A 26,416-nucleotide genomic window follows, 5' to 3' on the forward strand; every position below is an offset into this window, starting at 1 on the left:
TGGATACACGATATTTCTTGTTTTTCCATCTGGTGCGTACACGCATAAATCAAAAGGTTTTCCGACGCGTGAGCTGGCCACATACAGTTGTCCATGTAATAAGCACGGATTCTCCAAATGGATTCCACACACTTGCAGCGATTGTCCTTGTGCTTTGTTGATGGTCACTGCAAAAGCGAGTCGCACCGGAAACTGTAAACCTTGGAATTCAAATGGCATATCTGTTGGGATCATTGGAATACGTGGCAACAGTACATCTTTCCCCTTGAATTTCCCATTCAAAATTGTAGCTTCGGTGACATTGTTAATCATCTTTTTCACCGAAAGTCTTGTACCGTTGCAAAGTCGTGGTGGATTGATGTTTCGGAGAAGAATGATAGGCACGCAAATTTTCAATGTCAAAATGTGCGGTGGCATACCGGGCAAATCCAGTGAATTCAAGAATTCCCTTGGGTAATTGACAACTTCATCTTGATTCATCACAGTATTGATGGACTTATACTTTGTCGCTTCGCCTGGTATTCCGTTTTGAATGCTGAAATTGATGGCATTTACATCGTTGCTCGTTGTTCGTAGCTGCTAATATAGCACGTGCACTGAGCCACTGATGATTTTTGTAATTCCGCGCGATATTCGAAAGATTATGAGGGCCCTGGGGGCCGATATTTTGAAAAAAATTTAAGCCAGAAACCTTTGCGGGAGTGTACTCAACAACTTCCCAAAGTTTCATGGCGATCGGATGAATGGTGTAGTAATGCATAAAGGACAAACAGACAGACATACATTCGTTTTTATATATATAGATTGAAATGGAGATCTTGGCCTATCCCTTTGTATGTAGCACAGACATTTAGACATTTCTGTATGTGGTAAAAACTTGTTACTCTACTGACTCATCACTAACTCCAAGGTAGATTAAAGGGGTGGCTCTGTAGTCATACGACATCGGTTCCCAGCAGGTGGAAAGTTGTGGAATTATTATATTAAGAAAGACCCACATCCCTATCAAGTAATAATTAACTTTCTTACAGCGGACAAAATAAAAAGAATACAAAATTGCCTTTCAAAATGGGCAATCACTGCGGTTGACTTTGCCAGTGCTGGCACATTTGAAAAGCAGAAAAAACAAAATGAAGGAGTACCACCAGTGAGAATTCACAAGTCACTGTGTCGGTGGATGGTTTTCACAAAGTAGAGGAAAACTCTTTTTCTTAAAAACCCCTCACTCATCACCTAGTGATGACATGCTTCATCATCGGGGTCCACCCTAATGACCTAGCGTCATCAGGGTGTGCTTCAACACCTGATTGCAGTGGAGCAGGTTGTGAGTGGTGGTGCGTGAAAAATGAAAAAAATCAGTGGGTTAAAAATTGTCCTGGTTTGAACTTGTAAAATAAAGATTTTTTATTGGCAAGCAACTGGACAATATTAAAATCGTGGCGAGATAAAATAGGGCAACAATGAGCCCGTGTATCTCTATAAATAATAGGGTCTATGTGTTAGGTCTACATGTTTCAACCTTAATGGTTAAGGTTAACCAGGTTTTCGTCAGGACCATACAACCAAGTGGTGGACGGTCTGCGTCCCCTAAAAGACGCACCCAATCCTACCACATGGGACCACTGGATGGCGAAAATGCGCCCGTGGTATTAGCTCGCTCCACACTGGGTGAGCTAAAAAATCAAAAAAACTCTCAATGGAGTGTTCAAGGACTTCATGGGACGGGGGAGGTTACCCTCTTTAAAACGTATTAGTTAGTTGCCGAGGAATTCAGCGGGGCGGTGCAGGCAGTAGGTTACAAACTGAATTCCTCGGCAACTAACTAATACGTTTTAAAGAGGGTAACCTCCCCCGTCCCATGAAGTCCTTGAACACTCCATTGAGAGTTTTTTTGATTTTTTAGCTCACCCAGTGTGGAGCGAGCTAATACCACGGGCGCATTTTCGCCATCCAGTGGTCCCATGTGGTAGGATTGGGTGCGTCTTTTAGGGGACGCAGACCGTCCACCACTTGGTTGTATGGTCCTGACGAAAACCTGGTTAACCTTAACCATTAAGGTTGAAACATGTAGACCTAACACATAGACCCTATTATTTATAGAGATACACGGGCTCATTGTTGCCCTATTTTATCTCGCCACGATTTTAATATTGTCCAGTTGCTTGCCAATAAAAAATCTTTATTTTACAAGTTCAAACCAGGACAATTTTTAACCCACTGATTTTTTTCATTTTTCACGCACCACCACTCACAACCTGCTCCACTGCAATCAGGTGTTGAAGCACACCCTGATGACGCTAGGTCATTAGGGTGGACCCCGATGATGAAGCATGTCATCACTAGGTGATGAGTGAGGGGTTTTTAAGAAAAAGAGTTTTCCTCTACTTTGTGAAAACCATCCACCGACACAGTGACTTGTGAATTCTCACTGGTGGTACTCCTTCATTTTGTTTTTTCTACTATTGTATCCAGGGGTACAGGAGTACTCCCCGTTCACTCTGGTGAACATAACCCTTGCTCTCTCCATTGTTTCTGTACATTTGAAAAGCACCCAGCACTGGCAAGGCCAACAGTGGCAACCACCAAGTATTGGCAAAGTGATTGGCTTTGCTATTGCTGTTATTGCCGCTAATGTCATATTGCATAGGTGGTCACATATAGTTTCTTTTGCTATTAAATTGCCCCCCAATCCCCCAGTCTCTCTTTATTTGTCTCCTGCCAACTGGGACCCTCTGGACACCCTCTCCCTATCTATTCCAGCTCACGGTGGCTGCCACGTGGTGTCAGAGGTTGTTGGTTGATTTTTATTTTGTTCTCCACTTCTCCTCATCCGTCAGTCCCAACCATGCATCCTCTACATAGGCTGCCCTTTCCGCTTTTTGCATAGCATGCCTACCATCCTGTTGGCAGCAGTAACAGTTCATTTTTCAGTTTTTTGGGGGACTTATTTGTGGGTGAGGATACCACATGGTTCCCTGCCCCTCCACTGTCTCTTTTCATTCCCCATCTCTCTGTAACCAGGAGTTCCATCCGTCCGACGTCACGGTGGGTGTGTGCGGAAGACGGCCGCTGGCCGTCCAAACTGCGCACGTGTCGTTTTTTCCCGCACCGTGCCGGAATATCCGCCGTAGCGAAGAGATTAAAAGTGCTGGTGGGTTGCCACCTGCACAGTGAAACATGGAGCGGCTGCGTCAAAGCCGCTCAGTATTTCACTTGAATGTGCTGCCCCCAGGGCAGCATCAGTTCGCAGCTGTCCCATTCCCCCATCTCTCTGTAACCAGGAGTTCTCAGCCCTGGGTGAGTGCACTAGCAGAATATATGGGGACGTGTATTTTCTTAGCAGTAATCCATCTATGCAAATGTGTCTTTGGGCATGGCAAAACAGAGGGGGGATGTTGGAGAAGTAGTGAAAGCACACTAGTGCATGCTCAAAACTGAATACGAAAAAACAGTAAATAGATGGAGGCAAAAAAACTGATTGGAGAAGAAGTTGGGGAGCGGGAGAGAGGACATGAGCTTGACTTAAAAGCAGAAAGCAAGGAGCAGGACATGCGTTTCCATGAAAGAAAAGAAGAAGAAAATAGGGAACTACATCAGCAATGGTAGGACACAAAAGGGGAGGTAGGGACAAAATGCTCCAGGGGTAAGACAAACACAAGAAGAGGGAGGGATCCCATTAAGTGAAAATGAGGGAACTGAGATAGACAAGAAAGCCATCCAATTGGGCATGGGCTGAACCCATCGGCATCTCCCAAGCTCACTGCATCGTTTTCTCTCCTTTTTCGTTCTCTATTCTACCTTTCTTTCTCATTCTGTTTCCCACTCTCTTTCACTGTCCCTCACTCTCTCTCTCTCCTTCCCCATCTCTCATTTTTCCTCTTCTACTCATTTTATGGAGAATCTATAACATCACTCCCAAAAGACTGTAATGAAATGTACAGACTCTTACAATGGACACTGCCTTCTGTGCATTGGAAGCCTGAGATGAAATATTTGTCCCATTGTGTTTATGAGTGAAGAACTTTTTTTCAGATATTAAGTGGGTTCCTGGAGGTTGACGTGGAGAACAGGAATACCCAAAGCAAAGGAACCGCTGCTGTTTGATGTGTCCTCTTTGATCCCTACCACAAGTACAAGTGGACAGTTTCGACAAGTTGTCATGGCGTGGTACAATAGCACTGGGGCTAATTATAGTGAAATGAACCTCTTTCATGAGTGTAAAAAAGATATATATATATATATATTTTACTGATGTGCCTCAGTGCCTGTCCTCCCCAGCTGAACTGTATTTCTTTATTGGCCATTAGCGCCCCGTGCAGATTGTGAAGACAAGAGGCAGTGGAACTGGGACAGAAAATTCATAATTATTTGTTCCCAAGTGGTACCCAGATGGCCCCTGATGAAGTCTCAAGAGTTACCCATTAGAATAATTAGCGAAACCTGTTGGAGATCCATCAGCACACCCAACCGAAACGCATCGACTTAAATTAAATAATGAGCCCATTCTCCAATCCCTGTCTGTCTCTCTATCCATCCATCTTATCCACCTGTCTGTCTATCCGTTCAGCAATTGTATCTATCTGCCCGTGGATGTACCTGTCTGTCGACCTATCCATGTATCTATCTATCCATGTGTCCATTTATCTATCAATGTATCCATCCATCTATCCATCTATCTATCTATCTATCTATCTATCTATCTATCTATCTATCTATCTATCTATCTATCTATCTATCTATCTATCTATCTATCTATCTATCTATCTATCTATCTATCTATCTATCTATCTGTCATCCACCCAATCAATCAATCAATCTATCTATCTATCTATCTATCTATCTATCTATCTATCTATCTATCTATCTATCTATCTATCTATCTATCTATCTATCTATCTATCTATCTATCTATCTATCTATCTATCTATCTATCTATCTATCTATGTATCTATCTATCTATCTAACTATCTATCTGTCATCCACCCAATTAATCAATCTATCTATCTATCTATCTATCTATCTATCTATCTATCTATCTATCTATCTATCTATCTATCTATCTATCTATCTATCTATCTATCTATCTATCTATCTATCTATCTATCTGTCATCCACCCAATCAATCTATCTATCTATCTATCTATCTATCTATCTATCTATCTATCTATCTATCTATCTATCTATCTATCTATCTATCTATCTATCTATCTATCTATCTATCTATCTATCTATCTATCTATCTATCTATCTGTCATCCACCCAATCAATCTATCTATCTATCTATCTATCTATCTATCTATCTATCTATCTATCTATCTATCTATCTATCTATCTATCTATCTATCTATCTATCTATCTATCTATCTATCTGTCATCCACCCAATCAATCTATCTATCTATCTATCTATCTATCATCTATCTATCTATCTATCTATCTATCTATCTATCTATCTATCTATCTATCTATCTATCTATCTATCTATCTGTCATCCACCCAATCAATCTATCTATCTATCTATCTATCTATCTATCTATCTATCTATCTATCTATCTATCTATCTATCTATCATCTATCTATCTATCTATCTATCTATCTATCTATCTATCTATCTATCTATCTATCTATCTATCTATCTATCTATCTATCTATCTATCTATCTATCTATCTATCTATCTATCTATCTATCTATCTATCTATCTATCATCCTATCTATCTATCTATCTATCTATCTATCTATCTATCTATCTATCTATCTATCTATCTATCTATCTATCTATCTATCTATCTATCTATCTATCTATCTATCTATCTATCTATCTATCTATCTATCTATCATCCACCCAATCTATCTATCTATCTACCACTCGAACATGGCAATCTAGGAAAACGTATTTTGAGGCATTAAACATACTTAATATCCTACTAGTTTAGAATTTCTGATTCAGGTGATATGATGCATGCGGGCATGGCTTGGACAGCAAAGCCCTGAGTGTCAGAGCACCAGGAGAGAAAGCCAGGGTTCAAAACCGTACTCAAAGCTTGGAAATGGTCAAGCCCATTTAGGACTCCAACTTTCCAGACATAATGCCTCTTCTGTCTGCTACATTTAATAATATTTTGACACAATATTTGCTTTAGAAAGTTAAAGCAAACAAGGTGTCTTTTCAGCCATGATATTTGAAGAATGCTTTCAATTAAACATGACATTGGATGATTTAAGTTAATAAAACAGAGAACACGTCTCTTATTACATCTCCCAGCAGAGGTCTGTGACATCTTGAGTTTCTATTTATTTGACTGGTGATGAGCAGCAATGTATGGGTGGTCCTAGGTGAATATGAATGAAAATACCAGATTTTAATAAGGTGCCCAGGCAGATTTGTGAATAGGGCCCCAGAAGTCCTGAGAATCACACGAGTTACAGGGAGATACCCTCCTGAGTCCTGAAACGACATGGCAAATAACACTGGAAAATAAGAACACAGTCATAAAAGCATTCTGGGGCAAATACTATTGGTGAGACTTTTTGTAGATTGCAGAAAGAATCATAAAGGCCCAGAGTAGAAGTGAAGTATAGGAGTAGATGTTTCAAGTGAGAAAAGTGAAAGAGTTGTGACCAGGGGCGTAACAAAGGCTTCTGTGGCCCCCACGGTGCGAGGGACCCCCAGGGTTTCTTATTTTGGAAGGGGGCCCCATCACCCTCTAGGCCATGCCATTCAGAATTCCTTGCAGAATGCCTACAATGGCATGGCATAAGAAATAGTTAAACGCTCTGGATTGCCACTCTGCTTTACCCAGAGGCTCCTGCGGTGTAGGCGGGGGAGGGGGGCAACTTTTCAGGGACCCCCATTGTTCCCATTCTGCTGGGGGGCCATCATTTTGCATTGATCCTCTGGCTGTGACCCAGCAGGTTACTGTGTGCATACTTACCGTCAACATAGGAAACATCATACAGGGAAGGGCTTTGGGTCAGTAAAAATTGATACAATTGACCTTCAGCCCAAGTTAGGGTCAATCACCTTCTTCTGAGATGACAGACCAGCAACAACGAGGGTCACAATGCTGCACAACTGCAATGCTACCTCCCTATGTACCCTATTACAAAGGTAAGTACTGCAAAGAGACAACAAACTGATCAGGAAATAATGATGAGCCACAGACCGCTGTGTGAATGGACTGCAGGTCATGAGACCGGGTGGGCACAGAAGGCCCAGTAAGGAGACCAGTGGCGGCTTCTCCGCTAAGGCGGAGGAGCGTCGCCCCACTACTATTTCAGCAGTGCATAAAGAAAAAGAAAATGATAATAGCAAGACGTTAATATCCTTTTATTTTTCAATGCGGCACTCGGAGTCGGGCGGGGCTGGGTTCTGTTACGCCAGAGCAGAGTGTGGGGTGGTTTGCACTCCTCTAAGTGCGCATGATGGTTTGGCTGGCCCTTTTGCTCTCCAAGGGGCTGTGTGCACAGCCCCATGGAGAACATGCCCAGCCTCCCAGGCACAGCGTGAGTGGCCAAACAGGCTGCTCAGACCAATCACGATGCTGCTCATGCAGCGTCGTGATTGGCTATGAGAGTGAGGAAGCCTGTGTGCTTCCGGTGCTTGCAGCAGATCTGGAGAGGATGGAGGAGAGGCGTGCGGTGGCGCGGAGTAGAAAGTCAATTTATTTTTATCCATTCCCCCCCGCCCCACCATCCCCATTCAGAGGCAGCTGCCGATGAAGGAGACACAGTCCCCTTATACACAATTTCAGAGTGCACGGGCATGATTGGGGCAGTTCCAGTGTTGTCGACAAGTCAAGATGAATGTCTATACAAAAACAATACAACTAATAAGGGCCCATGACTAATACAGTATAATTCTTGGCAGTAGTTCTATGACTGATGCAAATTGAATAAAATCATTTAGAACATTAGAATTAAAGAGTTAGAACATTTATATATTTTAGAACAATTAAAGGCTAAATACTTTGCAATTTTGAAAATCAAATGAAATAATGTGACTAACGAGACATATGTTTTAAATATATACAGATATTTTAATACATAATTGACATTTTTAAATACCCTAAGTGGAAATATTTTCCTATACTTCCAATAATAATTACAAGTAAACCTCAAAATATATTAAAAATCCTAACTGTAATCAGAAAATTATTTGACAATTCTTTACTTAACGATTTCCAATAAAAAAACAACAAACATATTTTAAATAAATTACCACATTAAAAAATCTAATATGTTTTAGTCACTTTTAAGGTACAAGGACGATATTTAATATATTCTGTCTGCACAATAGTGCCAATGAGGTAGACTGTGCAATATTGACCTAAAATGGTTCTCTGGATCACTTCTGTTGTGAAAGCTGAAGATACGTATCTAAGAACATATGTAGGGCTAGCTCTCTACTCTCCTGATATTCATTTAATAACAAAAATTAATTCACTGGAGAGGGTCAGTAAAGTACACTTTCTATTTGCTCAAAGAACCTCTCAGTCGTTCATCCACACTCTCCCAGGTTTCTATGTTGCAGAGGTCCATCTGCCGTCACATGCCACCGAACAGTTCCGAACAGTTCCCTGAGTGATGATGGGTATACCCCGCCGACATGCCAGAATTTGGTACTCTGAATTCTAATGTTCACATCCTCTGGGAAGTGTTGAACAAATTTTCAGCCAGATCTTCTGGAAAAAGCATTGAAAGGTGATGTTCACTGAACTTATGGAGCTATATCTTTTTTTACAACCTTCCATTCTAATTTCCAGAAACAGAATATTTGGATGGCAAAATCTGGGCGAACTCTTGTGATATTGCAAGCTCACATCCGCGATGGACATTGAATAGACCCTTTCCTGTTTAGTTTACGGAATAATCCAACTCATTCACCCGATCACCTAGATTGGGTTGTACATGTCAAGTATCAGTGCCGACACTAAAGGGCATCAGGGCGGACATCACCTCCTCACTATTAAAGAATATTGTAAGCAGTACTGAAGACCTCTCAGTCCATTCCTAGATAATTCTGCACCCACTAGGCCTGTTACCTGTGATCCCTGAGAAGCAGTAGATGAAGAGCAGGAGAAGGTGCCTGCTGGGAAAGTGGCTGGCATGGTGTGACAACCAGGCCATTGACCTTGTATTGGGCTATCCATAAGGCCACATGTCTCATCTCTTGAAGGCATGCAATAGATCTGATCCCAAGGCCTTTCAATACTCATTCTAATCCCTTTTTCTCACATTTAAGTGATTTTGTCACAACATGTGCACTATGGGTAGCAGTTCTAATGTTATTTTTGGAATAGTGGACATGCTGTTCAGTACTTTCTGTAAAATATTTGAAAACCTTTTCTAGGTTGTATGAAGTGCTAAGATAAAGTGCTTACACAAATCGGTTTGCTTGACCTTTAAAGTGCCCCTTTGAAGGAGGACATGTCTGTTGATGTTTGTAACCCTCCGTAAATTGCTTGACCATAAGAAGAGTTGGTGCGGATGAGCTCGTAGAAACGCCTTCTCTGCATTTTTTTCCGTAACATGTCCCTTGTCCAGTCTCCCCTGACTATCACATCATAACAACTTACACTGTAGTAATTTACACTTATGTTAACCACAAGTAAGTGCTTTCAAAATGAATGATCAACTCTTTGAAATTACCAGAACCCTGCTCACTACACGTCTGTTACTTATGCTTGGTCTGACAGAAGAATGTCCACTTCAGTACAGGGCACAAAAGAAAGAAGTTCTGATTTATTATTGTCGGTTAAAGCTGTGCACCCTGAACGAACAGGCCGTACATCTAACACTGGTACCTGTGGCTTCTTAGCCACTTGGGATGATTCCTCCAGGTACAATGATCATCAAAGGGGCTGATGCAGAGTTGGGTGACAATGAAAAACCCTCCAACTTCTGGACTTTAGGCATGATTTAGATCTTGGCAACCGGGTTACTCCGTTGCAATAGTGACAGATATCCCATTCACCGAAACATAAATCCCATAGGATATAATAGGATTTATGTTTCGGTGGACGGAATATCCATCACCGTTGTGAGGGAGTGAACCATTCGCCAAGATTTTAATCAGGTCCTAAGTTCTTAAGTCACAAGAGAACCCAGCAGTGGGATTTAGTTTAACATCTTCCTGACGTAGAAAAAAGTCAGACAGTGTGCTAATTTCCTGCCTCAGATTTATTTTGTGAAATTGGGGACCTTTTCATTATCACCTAAGTCTAAACAAGGCCCTAAGACTCAAAGATGACTTAGGACTTCATTATGATGTCGGTCGGAAGGGCTCTAAACGGCATTTGGTTTGTCCGAATCCGATTCGGAACCCAAGTTTTCGAACATCTGGGAAACATTATTATAGTCGGAAACCGTTCGGTCATTCCGACTCGGTTCTGATTGCCATTTGGAAAAACAAAGTTGGTCAGAGCCGAATCGTACAGGTCTATGGATCGCGTTTCCGACCGACTCATTACGATGTCAGATTCGGACAGCCCTTTCAAATTGGTTTGGCCCAACACAGTACCGAATTTGGGGGCCTGTAGCATTCATCAGGAGACCTCTGGTTGGGGCCCGTGGAGGTACCCATGGGACCCCTCTTTCCAACAATGCATGGTTTTTGGTAGGCACCAAGGGGTGAACGCCACAGGGTGCAAAGCGTTCCAAGATCACCCCTTCTTTCAATAGGAGCCTGTGTTGTCAGTCAGAACACAGTCTCCCATTGAAGTCAATAGGACTCCGACTGAATGGTGTTCGGAAACATCGTAGTTGTTCGTAGGACACCCGGAATCTGATTTGGTCGGAAATGTTTACAAGTCGGTTGGATTGCTTTCCAACCGACATCGTAATAAGGCCCTTATTAATTTGTTAATGACTTCATCCACAGTAATCAGATCATTTTCATGTGCCCTTTCTGCCTGTATCCCTTCCTTCTCAACCTTGCATACCCAAACAGCTCTGTTGGGGTGAGAGAAGCAGCTAAGAATGCAATGAATACCAAACAAAAACACATCACTTCTTTCAGCTCTATGAAGTAGATGGAAAGTTAGATGAGTGCTGTAAAATGTCATAAAATGAGTTAAAAACAATTACAATGCACACAAATATGTTCTTGTTTTCACGAGGGTGATAGACAATGAGAGAGAACGGATAATGTACCAATAAAAAAGAGCTGAGTCCACCAAATTGAATGACAAAAGCAAGCATGCCAAAAAGTATCTCATGAAGATGGCCAGCCTGCAATCTTGTCTGGAGATTTCGGCTTCAATGTTCTCCCTTCCTAAGGGCACTCGTTTTTAAAGCCGCAGTGCATATTTCCCGCAGGAATTTGTATCCCACAATGAAAGTCATGAATCCGCTCTGTTTTAAAATGCATTTATTCATGAAAATAAGTACATTTCCACATGGCTGATGGAACAAAGAGATATTTCTCATTTACCTATTTCGCCTTCAAAGGAATGCATAGTGTTGAACGCGCTGGCGCGCCAACATGATGAATGGCTTGTGTCCGCTGTTGTACGTGATGACAGCAGGAACTAATGTAATGCCTTCCAAGAACCAGCTCATTGTCTCCAACTAGCCATGTTACTGCCTGCCCTGTCCTTGGACCGTGTTTTTTCTTGGAAAAAAAAAGTTGCTGGCAGAGCTAGGGAACCAATCAGCTTCCACCCCGCCCCTTCCGCTCTCCTTTGCCTCCCTAACACACATTCTGCACTCTGAGTGCAAGAGATCAGGCTTAGTGGAAGCATTCCAACACCCATCCCCCTCCCCCTTAGGGCTCCACCTTTGGGATAAATACAATCTGGGGAACTAGGATAGTCCAAACAGATTCCCCTCATCTATGATCAATCTCAGATTTTTAGCTGAAGGACACATAATAAGATTTGCTTGCATCTTTCAAGGGGCACTCACATCTAAGACAGAACAGCATGTACACAAAGAAAAAAAACACAAATTGGTGTCATGGAAGGCCCACAACACAGAGGCACCACACAGAGTCCTCACCTCAGGGACCTCAGGCCTGGCAGACAATGATAAATGTTGCTTATCACAAGCGCGTGTTCTCCTCAGAATGGGCTGTTAACTCTATTGCACCACAGACCCTCTGATTGCCTGTAAGTTCCCCAAAACCTGTGTGTTGAATAAACTTATGAACATTTGCTTACCACAACAATGTGTTTATGTGGGCTACAGGGATTTTCACACTTCGGATTTCATCAATAGACTCCATTGGCTCCCTATGGAGAAGCGTGTTCTTTTTAAAACACTTTGCATTACCCACCGTATGCATAACGCCAAATCTCCTGAAATCCTTGCTAACCTTCTAATACCCTATACGCCCTCTCGTCTTCCGCGCTCTGCTGGTCAGCATCTGGCAGCCATTCCACGTGTCAAGAGAGCCGGAGCCGGAGGACGCTCTTTTTGAGCTTTGGCCCCTATACTCTGGAACTCCCTTCTAGCGAACATCAGAAGCATTCACAATCATGTAGCTTTTCGCAAAGCCATAAAGACTCATCTGTGGCCTGAATTATCAGTTGTGGCGTTCTTCTGCCCGGTGTCCTATCTTCTCTCTGAGTTTAGCACTGGGACGCCCCTTGGCTGACACAGCCATGCGCTCTATAAATATTATAACATAACAGTACTGCGAAACTGTGATTATAGTTTTAATCCTCTCAAGAACCAGGAGAACCAATGGTGAGTCTGTAAATGAAGGACTGGCAGTACAAATTAGGGTAGGGGAAAGTTGAAAAACTTCTCCCTCCGCCTTCACTTTGAAGTTCTCATCTTTGGAAAACTCCCTTCTTCGTCAGGCAACAGACTCAATACAGAGACTCCCAATAGTGAAAAACCACAACCCCCCGGTCCCAATGATGTGTAAGGAATTTGGGTGGTATTTGACAGTGACCTCTCCTTCGATCGCCAAGATTTGCATATTACGTTTACTACTCTCACTACAAGCCGTTCTTCCTGATCAGTCGAGAACATCGTAAGATCCTTGTAAAAATCCTAGAACTGTTTATGTTGCAGGACTGTATGGTTCTGGACCTGAAACTCTCATTCTAGTTAGCTAAAGGGCAAGCAGTCCAGAACCAAGCACACCTCAAGGACTATTCATGGCCTGCACTTGTCCAACCTTGTGGCACTAGCTAATGGTTAGGATGACAACAGAATCTCACATCCAACGAGAGCCGCATTCATGCGTTGTCTAGCAATAGTTATAGAGGTACCATAAAGATGGCAAGAGGGTCATAGGATAGGGAACAGACGTGGACATCTCCTGTGATCGGCAGGTTACAAGTCTGAATCCCAAAAAGGTCAACTCAGCCACCCATCCTTTCGAAGTTGGAACACTGAGGGCATCATTTAAAAATTTCAGAGGTCTGCTATGAAGAACTCTATAAAACAAAATACCATTGTTATTCACACTTACATAGTGGACACACCAGTTTTATTTTTATCAGCTGACTCACCAACTGTGGACAACCGCGGCCACCAGGATGAGCATCCTGAAGCACAGTGGTAGGTTCACGGGAGGAGAACAGTGGAAGTGGCTGAAAGTCATCCCTGGAATCGTCTCATTCAAACTGGGTGGTAGATGTGGATTGGAGTCGGAGAACTTAAACAAGTGGTCTACCAGAGTAGGGGCTGTCCAAAGAAATGGGAGAAACTTTGAGATGCTTGGTGAAGTTATAGTGACGTGCCGTAGGGATACAGCGTGGAGGATCAAATATTACACCTGATGGTCGGGCGTATATATATATATACACGTGAACAAGGGCTCCAGGGCTTGAAACGCGTTGTGTTGGGGGTCGAATAAACGGAACATTTCTTGCCCTTAAACTGTGTGGTCTGCGTCTCTTTCCTCGCCAAACCGCCACGGCGGTAGTTGGAGGTGGTTCGAGTGTCCAGGATATATATATATATATATATATATATATATATATATATATATATACACCCGACCATCAGGTGTAATATTTGATCCACACATACCTACCTGGAATCCGACTGTTGCATTCTGGGTGTTGCAGTCCACGACCACTTCTTGAACTGCGACAGGTGGGCTGTTATCTTTGTGGGCGGAGCCTTCAGACATGGATAAGAGGGCTGCAGGACTGATTTCCGATCATGTGGGTAGTCTCTTGAAATTACCTGGGCGCTGAAGGCAACACTTTGCCGAAATGCATTCGCCATACTAGTGCTAATAAAGAAGCTTCCTTGAATGTCCCCCGTTGTGGCCTATGCTCGTTTGTGAGAAGGAGTTGGATTTGATATATATATATATATATATATATAAGTGGCTGTGGTGCTGTTGGCTTCTGTTTCGACGGACTGCTGTGCTCCAGGGTACTGGATTTTCACCACAACCCACCATCGATCTCGGGAGAAACTGGGCGGCGGGCTATGTGGAAAATTTTCCCGATGCCCCTGCCTCCACTTGGCCCGGAGGATTGGAGGTTGATGCGGTATTGGGGACCCAAGGAAGCATCTATTTTGGGAGACACATTAACCTTTGTTAACTATGTGATGCCGTCCCCCTCCCTCCCGGACATTTTCTTACCTGAAGATGGCATTCTGGGACTTGTAGGCGATATTCCATTTGCCACAATTTACATCATCAAGGGGGCGGAGCTATCGCTCACACACAGGGTGCAGCTGGGTATTTTACACCATGATTTGCATCGCACACCCTGTGAACACTTCTAGGCACTGAGGAAGGCTTGAAAATATGCCGAAATGCATTTGCCGTGGTTTTGTGTTCCGAATAAAGGCTTCCAGAACGTCCCCACTTGTGGTCTCTTCTTCTTCTGCTGGAGGAGTCTTGCTTGGATATATATATATATATATATATATGTATTTTTCTTAAAGAGTTTTATATAGCGCGTACTAGACCCGAAGATATTGGGTATCAGAGCGCTTTACACATCAGCAGTTTTATTACATGAGGACACATTCATTTTTGTTAGACTTCACAATCTCTCCTCTCGAAAGCATGCAGGATCTTATAGAAAAATGCTAGTCCCCTTGCCATGACGTAAATATTCAAGTTAATGATCTTTTATGTACAATGTAAGATACTACGATACTTCTTGTGGTCATTTCAGCTACTTGTTTGGATAATCTTTGATGTTATTGAATGTGTGCTTCATGCTTCTTATTAAATCTAGCAAGGCCCTTGCACAATGTATAATCTGAAACTTACAAGTGTCGTTTGTAATCAGCAATGTTGTAAGCAAATAACAATACAAAAATTTACAATAAACAAATCTGACAAGGCCTGTTAAGGGGTAATAAAAAAGATTTAGAAGTAATTATTTACTTACGCTGGTGATATATGTGCGCTCTGTGTTAATTCAATGTGACTAATTGTGTTTTGTGTGGGTGTTTATGTGTAGTTATTTTGTTTTTTTTCTGCTGTGTATAAAGGATATCAGAGGACATTTGAGAGATAGGTACTGGCTGTGGTTGTTCTCTGCTACTTGTTTGGAAAATCTTTGATGTTATGGATTGTATATTTCATTCCCCTTATTAAACCTAATAAGACCCAATAACTATATATAAAATATTGAAAAGTAATGTATTTATACTGCCATTATATGTGTGCTCTATGTTAATTCAATGTGATTAGTTACGTTTTGTGTGTGGGTGTTAAAAATGTGGAAGTGTTTTGTTTTAGTTGTGCTTGTGATACCTGGCTTACTACCTGCTGCCTCTACATAAACTTCTCTATCCATCGTCTTTATCATCTAGCTCCTACAACACACATTCTATATTTTTTTGCTTTTTACTCTGGCTTTCACTTCAATTGCACCCATTGCAATATATTGCATTGTAGATGATTTGATGTCAATAAGAAGATTGTTTTTCATGAGGGGTGCCAAGTGACATCAAACAGACAATGATAGTGAAGCTTGACATCTATATGTCACTTGTACCTCTAAGTAAAAAACTCCACTGCTATTAATATTATGGCTGTTGTCACTTGTTCATTTTTATATGTTGGCTAACTTTTATGGTTTTTTTTAACAAACTGAAATAAAGTTTATAAACTGAAACTGAAACTGAAAAAACTCCACATTAGTGACAGCTACAAATCTACAGTTCCATGTATTACTCAGAGAAAGAAAGCATTTCCCAATACTTGGTGTCACTCAATACATCCACACAAACCTTGAAAACACTCTCTGTGACCCATCCCAATCTTATTTTTTAAATCCCTGACGTCCTACCACATCCTTTACCTTCTACAACATCTTCCCTCTTCATCCCAACAGAAGGTGTGCTCTAAGCTCTCCTCTGGGGCAGAGAGTCGATGCTGACAAGCTCTGTGAGAAAGTTACCTGGAATCCCATGGCGGAGGGGGTTCCGGCGGAGATCCAAGATGGCCGAGTGAGGATCTGCGCTGAGCAGTTCACCTGGAGGCTCCTCTCTCTCCCCCTTACGGAGTAAATGATAGCGATGCAGAAGCGATGCAGAAGCGGTGTTAAGCCTCGTGTCTGACCCCAGAAAGGCAGCGGGGGTTTTTGGAAAAGAAAGAAAACGCTCACAAATAAGCTTCTGGAACTTTGACGCGGCGATATTGGCGGCGTTCCTTACCGATGCTCCGGCTCCCGGACACAGCTAAGCTCTTCAGGCGGACGATTCACGGCCTGCTTGGGAGCTCAGGGCTCGGCTGGTTAGGTCTCAATCTATGTGCATCACACACCTGGTGGCTGAGGAGGATGTCTCCGAAGAACCCTCCACGGACGACACGGAACAACAGACAACCGGCAGGAGCTGCAGCACCTTCTCTCCCCCCCCTGCCCCAATCTCACAAGCCACGGCAACAGCTGCACTCCCCCCAGCCACCACGATTACTGGGGGCGTCGGCAACACCACACTCGAGAACACTTCTAGCGCTGCTGCAGAGGGAGAGAAAAAGGTAAAGAAAGCACTTTCCTCGTCAGCTACGGCGCCTAACGCGATGGGAGATCTGCACCAGGAGAGTGGAGATACCAGCAGACAGGTACAGAGACCATTTAATTTACCCTCGGGCACACTCACTAACACTAAGAAACCTGGTCAGACTGCAACTAAAGTTATAACTAAGTCGGTGGCCAAACTAATGGCAGGAAGGGGGGGCCGATTGGGGGCGAAATAGACGGGGCGCCTCACGCTCTAGAGGTTGAAAAAACATTAGATACTGTGGGGCACAACCAATTAACTTCACAGAGCAGCAACACTCCTGCGGTTTTGGAAGGGACTCATAGTAACTCTTCAATAGAATCGTCATTGATTCAGACTAGTGAACCTGCCACTGTCTTAAAGGTTGGAATAGTGGATAACTTGTGTCCTGATGTGAGAACAGACGCACAGGTTTTGACAGGAGGAGTGGGTACTGACATTACGGGGTTATTACCTTCTACTGAACCAGCTACCCCCGTCCCTGCAGTTGAGACACACGGGGTAGCAGAGGAAAGTGAGGAGCCTATTAAACCTGTCGAACTTATGGAACATACTGAGTCTATTGAATTCATCGAACAAGGCTCCTTTGAGGATTTTGACGCCGAAACAGAAGATGGGCTGGGCGAGAAGGGGGAGAAGGATGACCACATAGATAACATGACAAAAACACGAGCAAAAAGAGGGCGCAAACACAAAAATAAGACTAAGACAAAGAAAGGTGGCAAGGCTAGTGCCATATTAAACCGGCCCATCGCAAACAATAACCAAATTTCGAAAAAGACTCTTCTGGACAAAAGTCCTTTGAGAAAATGGATTGAAGCAAAAGGTTTAGTCAAAAATATGACACTAAGACTATCAGAGGCCAGTCCCACAGAAACAATGCCTACCATAGAAACGTCCTGTACTATCGCCAGCCCTATTGCTTTTGAAAACAGTGCCCCAACCATCTCACCTAACCCGTCATTGGACGGGTTAACCAATCAAGCACTGCTGTCGATGCAAGAACTTGTGGCTGATTCACAAATATTGGAAGCTGAAACTCCACAACCTAACGCAATCGTCATTACTTCAGCGACAAATGCCACCCTCCTCTCCCCTGAGGACCCTTCTCTTGTATCGACACCTCCTTCAGTTAACCCAGAGATAGATAAACACCTGAGTGCTTCTAAAGAGGGACAAAGCCAAAGGCAAGAATCAAGTGATTCCTCTCCACTTGACATATTACTCCAGTTACTGAGCAATCAACAGGCTGAAGCGCAGGAACATTATCTTCAACTGAGGGAGGACAATAGCAAAGTACACTCTTCTTTACAGGAACTCACTACCAAACTCGGGGGGATCTCACAGGATATCGTTGAACTACAACAACGGGTGGTCGAGATTGAGGAAACGAGCACAAAAACGACGTTTGCAGTTGACAAACATGAGACTCAGCTGTCAATGCTCCAAATGAAGGTTGAAGATTTGGAAAATCGACAGAGACGATCTAATCTAAGACTTTTTGGGATACCGGAGGGATCAGAGGGATCTGATCCGAGGGCCTATTTAGTGGGGCTGCTTCAGAAAGCTTTCCCAGACTTAGCGGACTGGGACTGGGACTCACAGATCCAGCGAGCCCATTGTCTGCCTTTGGTTAAGAGAAACAGGGAGAATCAGTTTCCACGTCCCTTTCTAAATTTTTGGGGGAATTTTTTATTGCGTCACGCAGTTTGGCAGAGAGCTCGTCCTAATACCCCTGTAGCTATTGGTGAACTCTCAATCTTTGCTCGTTCTGATTTAACTAAAGAAACTATGGACAGACGGTGGATGCTACGCAAACTGATAGATCCAATTAAGTCTAGCGGGGGCCAGGCGTTTCTCCAAGAACCTGCCCGTCTCAAGGTCATTAAAATGGACGTACTCATTTCTTTACAGATGCAAAAGAAGCAGAAGCGTATCTAGCTAGCACCAGTGCGGGCAAGAGCTAGATTTAAAAATTAGTCCAAAAGGATTAGCTCTAATTATATGCTCAAAGTGCTAACTTCATTGGAAAATTCTGTATCTAGAAACATTGGTTGCACGAGGGGGTCCATTTATGCATCACTGAGAATTAGAAAAAAAATATTTAGTTTTCTTTTTCTTTTTTTTTTGCTTAAACTGGTAAACTGTTAAAGATAGAGGGAGGGAGGGGGCCTCTTAAGGTGACCTGCCACTCAGGCTGCCTCTCCAGCGGCAGCAGTTGCGGAAGGGTGGCTCTTCCCCGGCCGGGGTAAGAGCTAGGGGGGAGGGGGGTTGCTTTTCTCCGTAAGATGGGGGGCTGGGGGGGGGGGGGAATTAGCAAAATTTGCTTTCAGGCTGATGGGGTAGAACGTTGCGAGGACATTTTTGTTTTTCTCGATTTGTATACTAATGGTATGAGTAATAGGAGACTTACTAGGACACTTGGACACTTTGGACACCCAGAGATTGGTTTACGGTTCTTTTCTTTTTTTCTTTTTTTTCCTAAATGTATGAATTTAAGTGTTTAGCTTGGAATGTAGCAGGGCTAAATAGTAAAAACAAGAGATGAACTAAAATTGCACAACCCTCACGTTGCTCTCTTATCCGAGACGCATATTGCGGGGAGTGATAAAAAGCTACTCAATCAATTGGGCTACGACATTGTAGTTTGCTCCGCCTTCGGGTACTCCACAAGAGGGGTTGCTATTCTCAAGGACAGGCGATTTAGGGCTGAAACAATACAAACCTCCTGTGGCAAGGGTGGCAGATGGGCAGTAGCGCAGATCAGCTTCGAGAACCACAAATATGTTCTATGCGTGGTTTACGGCTCCAACACAGATGATCCTATTCTTTTTGATCAACTGAATATTAAACTATTGGATTGGGAGGGAGAACTCATTATCATGGGGGATTTTAATTGTATCATGGATTACAGAATAGACACAACTAGGTCTAGTAGCTATCAAAGGATGCACAAAACGAGGTCGTCCATTCTTGATCTATGCCGTATCCACAATATCAAAGATGCTTGGCGGCATTTATACCCAAAAACACCAGGGTATACTTATTACTCCGCGCCTCATAAACTCTGTTCAAGATTGGATGTGGCACTAATAAGTGACAATTTATTGAAGGCTAGCTCCATGGTTCTATGCCCCCGAATCTCCTCTGATCATAATGCAATAATGCTGATAGTTACGACAGTACATATCAGGGCCTCTCCCAGACCATTCTCCTTTCCCAGACATTTAGTCTCAAATATACTCTATATGACACAGCTAAAATCACATCTTACAGAATTTATAGATATTAACATAAATTCAGCCACACTTTGTATGGTATGGGATGCTTGCAAAGCAAGCATCAGGGGTTTCACTCAGGCTTATGTGATTAGACAAAATTTGGAACGCAAAAAACAAAACGACACACTGATTTAAAAAATAATCACCCAGGAAGAGCTACTGGCCTCAGCGCTTGGATTAAATTTATCAACGTCCACAGAAATCGGCCTCAAACTTGGTTTATTAAAAAGCGAAGTTAAAACTAAGTTTATTCAGAAAAGTAGCGCCAATATACATAAGTTTAAAATAGCACAATACGAGGGGGGGGGACAAAATTGGAAACATTTTGGCCTATAAAGTTGCTGAGGATAGAGCAAAATCCACGATTACAAATATTCGGGGGGCTGGTAACAAGATCTATAATCAGCCACTAGATATATTAGAACAATTTGCGGATTTTTATAGAACATTATATACCCCAGAAGCTGAGTCTAATCTGGTCGATATACAGGAATATGGCGAAGAACACTCAATAAACACTCAGAACATTCCAGAGATGGACTCACTGTCTGACGATATAACTATGGCAGAATTACACCAGGCCATTGCTCTTCTACCTGTAGGAAAAGCGGCAGGGGAAGACACAATACCTTTGGAGATATACAGAGCGTGCTTAGAGGAGTTAGAATATTTACTGCTGAAGGTTATTCAATCTGTAGGTTCAAATGGGAAAGCTCCCAAATCTTGGAATAGGGCGAAAATAATATTTTTTCTGAAGAAAGACAAGCCGAAGGAGGCGAGAGGGTCATATCGCCCTATCTCTTTGATAAATACCGGCGCAAAAATATTTGCAAACATTTTAGCATCAAGATTAGCCCCTATTATGCCCCAAATTATTAACCCACAGCAACATGGGTTCATAACTGGGAGAGATACTACAATACACATCAATATGGCCATTACGGCATTCGATCTTGCAGAGACTGAATCCACCCCACTCGGCATGATTCTATTAGACGCCGAGAAGGCTTTTGACCGAGTGGGGTGGAACTTTCTCTGGTGCGTACTGTCCAAAATGGGGTTCGGGGGACTATTTTTGCGGAGTATACAGGCACTGTATGACAACCCAACGGCCTGCACTAGCTATGGGGGCCTGACCTCTCCAGACTTTTCAATCCAACGTGGAACTCGTCAGGGCTGTCCTCTATCACCTCTTTTATTTGCCCTCTCATTGGAACCTTTTTTGTTTGCTCTTCAGTCCCAAACCCAGATTGTACCCTTTAGATCAGGCCCACAAGAGCTAAAAATAACAGCATACGCCGATGATATCGCGGTCTATTCAGAAGATATAGTCGGGGCACTAAAGGGAATTGCTCTAGAGGCCGGGAAATTTGGGAAGGTGTCTGGTTACAAACTCAACCTACAAAAGACACAAATTATAACTAATTATACTCCTGCTGTCATGGTACCTGAGATCTGCAAAATTGCTACCTACTTAGGGGTTAAAATAACGGCTAAACTACAGGAAATTAACGATATAAATTACAATGAACTAACCAAATGCACTATTCTATTATTAAAAAAGTGGCACAGACTACCTCTGAATTTAATCGGCAGAATCAACCTAATTAAGATGAAGGTATTGCCTAAATATGTGTATTTATTTCGATCCATCCCACTGGCGCTAAATAACCAGTTCTTTAAAAAACTTGATGGAATACTCGGTAGCTTTATCTGGGGCTATAAAAAAGCGAGAAGGTCGCTGAATCTTATGAAAAATAATACGAATGAGGGAGGGCTTAATTTTCCTGATTTCAAATTTTATTTTTGGTCTGCTTTTGTTATTCGCCTCCGCTCCCTACTTAACAGAGGAGGGGCGCTATTTTTCCACTCTTTTATGTTAAAATTCGACTCAAATATGTTTTTGTTTAGAACAAACGACCCCAACTTCTACAAAAGGGTTAGATTCAAGACCGCAAGGGACATAATAAAGATCTGGGGCAACATATTAACTTTCTGTAATACCAGTTTTTTTCACTCAAAGCTACCGCTATGGGGCAATCCGGGTCTTCCAGGTATCTTTAATGACAACATCGCACATGGCTGGTCTAGGTCAGGAATTAGCGTTTTAGGGGATTTATATGGCACACAAGGACTCTTAGACTTCAACACTCTTAAATTGCTATATGACCTACCTGAAAACATGAGGTACAAATACTTACAGCTACATGATTATCTGATTAATAAAAAACAAGTTCTGGAGGTTTTTGACTGCGATATTTGGACCTATTTATATTCCATAAAAAATAAATCAGTAATAAGCAAAGCATATAGACTTCTAATCGAACTCAAATCAAACGATTGTACTAAATTAGCTGACAAATGGAGTAGAATGTTGGGTTCAAATATTACATCAAAACAAATAGAGAGTTCCTTGATAAATATCAATAAGCAAGTAGGATCATCTAGTCTAAGGCTCCAACAATTTAGAACAACCTGCATGCTATACTATACCCCGGAAAGAATTTCCAAATGGCCTTCTAATAATTCCTATAGCGATCACACAAAATGCTCCAAATGTTTTACCGACGCAGCCAATCTGGCACACATGCTGTTTTCCTGTCCTAATCTTAAGGCCTTCTGGGGCGATATTCAGAAGGTTTTGAAAATGAAGCAGATCCAGCTGCCTATATTAACGGCTGCTTCAGTTCTGCTAGACATCTATCCCGTTTTATTTCCACAAGCAGCCTTGGTTACTATACTCATGTCTTGTGCCAAGTGAACCTTGGCCAGAGCTTGGACTTGCTCCGATTCACCCACGGTCTGGGACTGGTGGGCACTTGTAACCGAGATTCATTCAATGGAACTAGCTTTAGCGAATATTAGGGGATTACGCTCATTGAGTAAACATGAAAAAAATTGGGGAACTTTTGTGGAAGGATGACGCTCTATCTTTTTATCGGGTTATTGGTAAATATCATGCTTTAATGAACTGATAATCAGCGTCTCTAGGATAACATATTTTGTCCGACTATCGAAAGAAACTGTTATAACTTGTTCATATCTGTATGAGTGAATTAATTTATCATTTTCTTTTTCTATTGTACTTTTTCTTTCTTTTTTCATGTCCTGTTTGCTTTATCGTATCATATATACATGTCTGTTAACATACGCATTAATGATTTAATGTATTTCTTCCTTGTCAGCCTGTTAACAATAAAAAATTCTTTAAAAAAAAAAAGGAATCCCATGTCAACGCTAGTCTGCCCAGAACCCCGGCTTAGAAGGGACGGTGGAGGAAGATGGTAGACCATTACCCACCATTCTGCCGCTTCACTGTGTCAGTGCTTAATTTGTAAAGCAATGAGTGACAGGGTTCCATTCAGGAGGCCACTGCGGCTTGCACCACACATTGCCCTGCAATGCTGCCAGTGATAGTAACAACACAACTACAACCATCACACTCCTACAACTCTGACAATTCGTACTATTTCAGGCCCCCAAAGCTCGAAGAATGGCTCAGCCGACAGCTTATGGTCATTTTTAATGTATTTTGGGAATTAATAGTTAACTGTTGCTGTGGTCATCCCTAAATTAGCCGGACAGTGCCACCTTGTGGCAGACTATCACAAGTGCTGGTATTGACAATTAAGTGCTGGTGCCGAGCACCGGAAACAACTGGCTCAAATTAATCACTGCTTGTGTCTCTGGAGTACCTAGAAGAGGTGGGGAACACCAGGAAACTGAATGCTTCCATTCGTGAAATAACATAATTGTCATAGCAGTAAATGTCTGGATTCAGAGTCCAGCGTTCATGCTAGAGTCCAGCATAACATTCTCATTGAGTTGACTGTTGTCAGTGTGTAAAGATGGAAAGTTTGGCCAGTATTAAGTAACCTCTTCTACCCCTGTGTACATAAAACAGCCTTTGTGGATGAAAGTTAATGTAGCACTGTTAAAATGATGTCTGATGGACACTGCAGAGAGCAGATCTGCTGAAGGTGATTATAAAACAGAATTATGATGTATGGGTTGCTTGTAGGACACACACAATCTGATAATGTGATTAGTGAAAGAAATGTAGGCTAAGATTTGCCATACAGACAGTTTGCTTCAGTTGTGATCTAGCCTTCATAATTTTTTTTTTAAAGACCAGGGGGCATATTATCAACAACTAGCGATAATTTTCGCTAAATAAGCTTAGCAACATTTTTTTTATCGCCGCACATCGACGGATTTTATCGCACAGATAACGTGCTATTAGCAACGTTTATCTCTAAAGCGAAAACATTTCTGGCGATAGTGGCGAAATGCGTGAATATCGCTGGAAATCCAGCGATATTAAGGCATTATCGCTAATAGGGACTTACCTGAATATCCAACTCCCATTGGATATACAGGCTAAGAACTGGTCTGAGCAGGCGTTAGGTTTTGGAGATATTCGCGCTTAGCGCGAATATTTCCATCGCTCCATTGCTACGCCTGCGTTGATAATAGGCGATAGCGATGTTAGCGACTGCTTTCAGTCGCTAACAGGTTGGGTACGCCCACTTTGCATGTCATTAGCAATAAATATCGCTGACATGGAAAGCGGGCCCCAAACCGCTCGCTAACGCCTACAAGCTGTTGCTAACTGCTGTTAGCGACAGCTTGCTAATAGGGCGATAAAATTATCGCCGCTTAGCGGCCGAAAATGGCCGTCTTGGTAATATGCCCCCAGATCACCTAAGAAGCACAGAGATTGAATTTAAAGGAATAATTACAACTCAAAAGATCCGAGGGCGAATGAATAGTAAAGATGCACAAATCACCTTTCTTGTGATGTTTCATATTTAACATGCCATAAACTGAGTGTCATCTGCACTTTACTTTTAAATATTGTGTGGCTCTGTTTTATTTGGAAATATTAGGTTTCTGCGGTCTTTTGTGTTTTTCTAACCCAATTCGACAATTATTGATGAACTGGCTACACCCTTCTTTGCTCCTTTCTACAATCCTACCTCCAGGCTGCTGTTTGCAGTCTTAGCTGTCGTTGCACCCCTTTCATTTACATTCTCATGTTTTTCCTCTGTTGAATTTGTTGTGTAGCGCCTCTTCCACAGCTCTCTGTGTATTTAATAAAATGAAATAACCAAATCCCTGACTATCTAGAATTGGATTTCTCCGTTTTTAAAGAACAGTCTGTACCTGGGAGACAAATTCATAATTTATGAGGTGGTTCTGTTATTACCGAAATGAAATATTCTTTTCATTTTTTTCTCTATCTCTCATTTTTACTTGGAAGAAGCTTCTATATTTATTACATAATAAGAAATGTGAGAACAGAATGTGTTCCTCCGGTTATCTTTCCTGCACAATTTCCTTAGAAATGTGTGCCTGTTCTGTCGAGTGCAAGGCTCACATAGAAAATGTTTTATTTACTTCTGTTCCTCGTAGCAAAAAGTTATGTTAATAGAAAGTTAAAGGTCTCTCGGTGCCTTTTGGTCTCAGGCAGAATACACCTGGACCTGTCAGAAGACACACCATAGTCTAAAGCCAGGGGCGTAGCTTGGTCAGTAAGAAGTGGGGGGGGGGACTTCAGAGTTTCCAATAGTCGCGCTGGCATATAATGTTTAAATACACTACATGACTAGCAGGGTACATGGGAGGAACTTAAGGGGGAATGGAATGGGAGAGGTCCGCGGATTGGAACGCTTATCTCCAAAGCAATAAAATTCAGAGCGCAAGCTGCCAACTGTGCCATTATCGCTGGAAATCCAGCGATAATCGCACAACTTTTGGCGATAGCTTGCTGATAGGGCTACACATACTTAGCCATGATATCCATCTTCCGTAGGATATCATGGCTAAGTCAGTTTCAAAGCATGCGTAAGAAAGTAGCGATAACAGAGGTTATCACTACTTTTCTTGTCGCTGTGCTTCTTTGCGTGAGGCTTGATAATAGGAGAAATGTCGCTTAGCGACATTTCTCCCGTTATCCTGTGGAGGAACGCCCACTTTGTATCTCATTAGAGATGCAATGCTGGGCATTAAGGGAAAGGGCGAAGAAGCATGGAGTCACGTGTTAGCGTGTCCGTGCTAATAGGGCGTTAAAATTATCGTAGCTTTTCGTCCGAAAACGAACGCTAAAGCGGCGATAATTTTAATTCCGGCCCTTGCTGATATGCCCCTAAGTGAGGGAAAACACAATATTTTGTAAGCTAACTTATTTTTGAAGAC

General features: G+C 42.3%; 1 protein-coding gene across 1 annotated transcript in view; it reads right to left on the bottom strand.

The window, feature by feature from the left end:
• The window catches only part of PDE2A (phosphodiesterase 2A), a 1,220,867-nt gene that overhangs the window by 340,821 nt on the left and 853,630 nt on the right, over positions 1-26,416 (bottom strand). The gene's annotated exons all lie outside the window — the stretch shown is intronic.

Source organism: Lissotriton helveticus, chromosome 8, assembly GCF_964261635.1.
Source record: "Lissotriton helveticus chromosome 8, aLisHel1.1, whole genome shotgun sequence".
NCBI classification, from domain to species: Eukaryota; Metazoa; Chordata; class Amphibia; order Caudata; family Salamandridae; genus Lissotriton; species Lissotriton helveticus.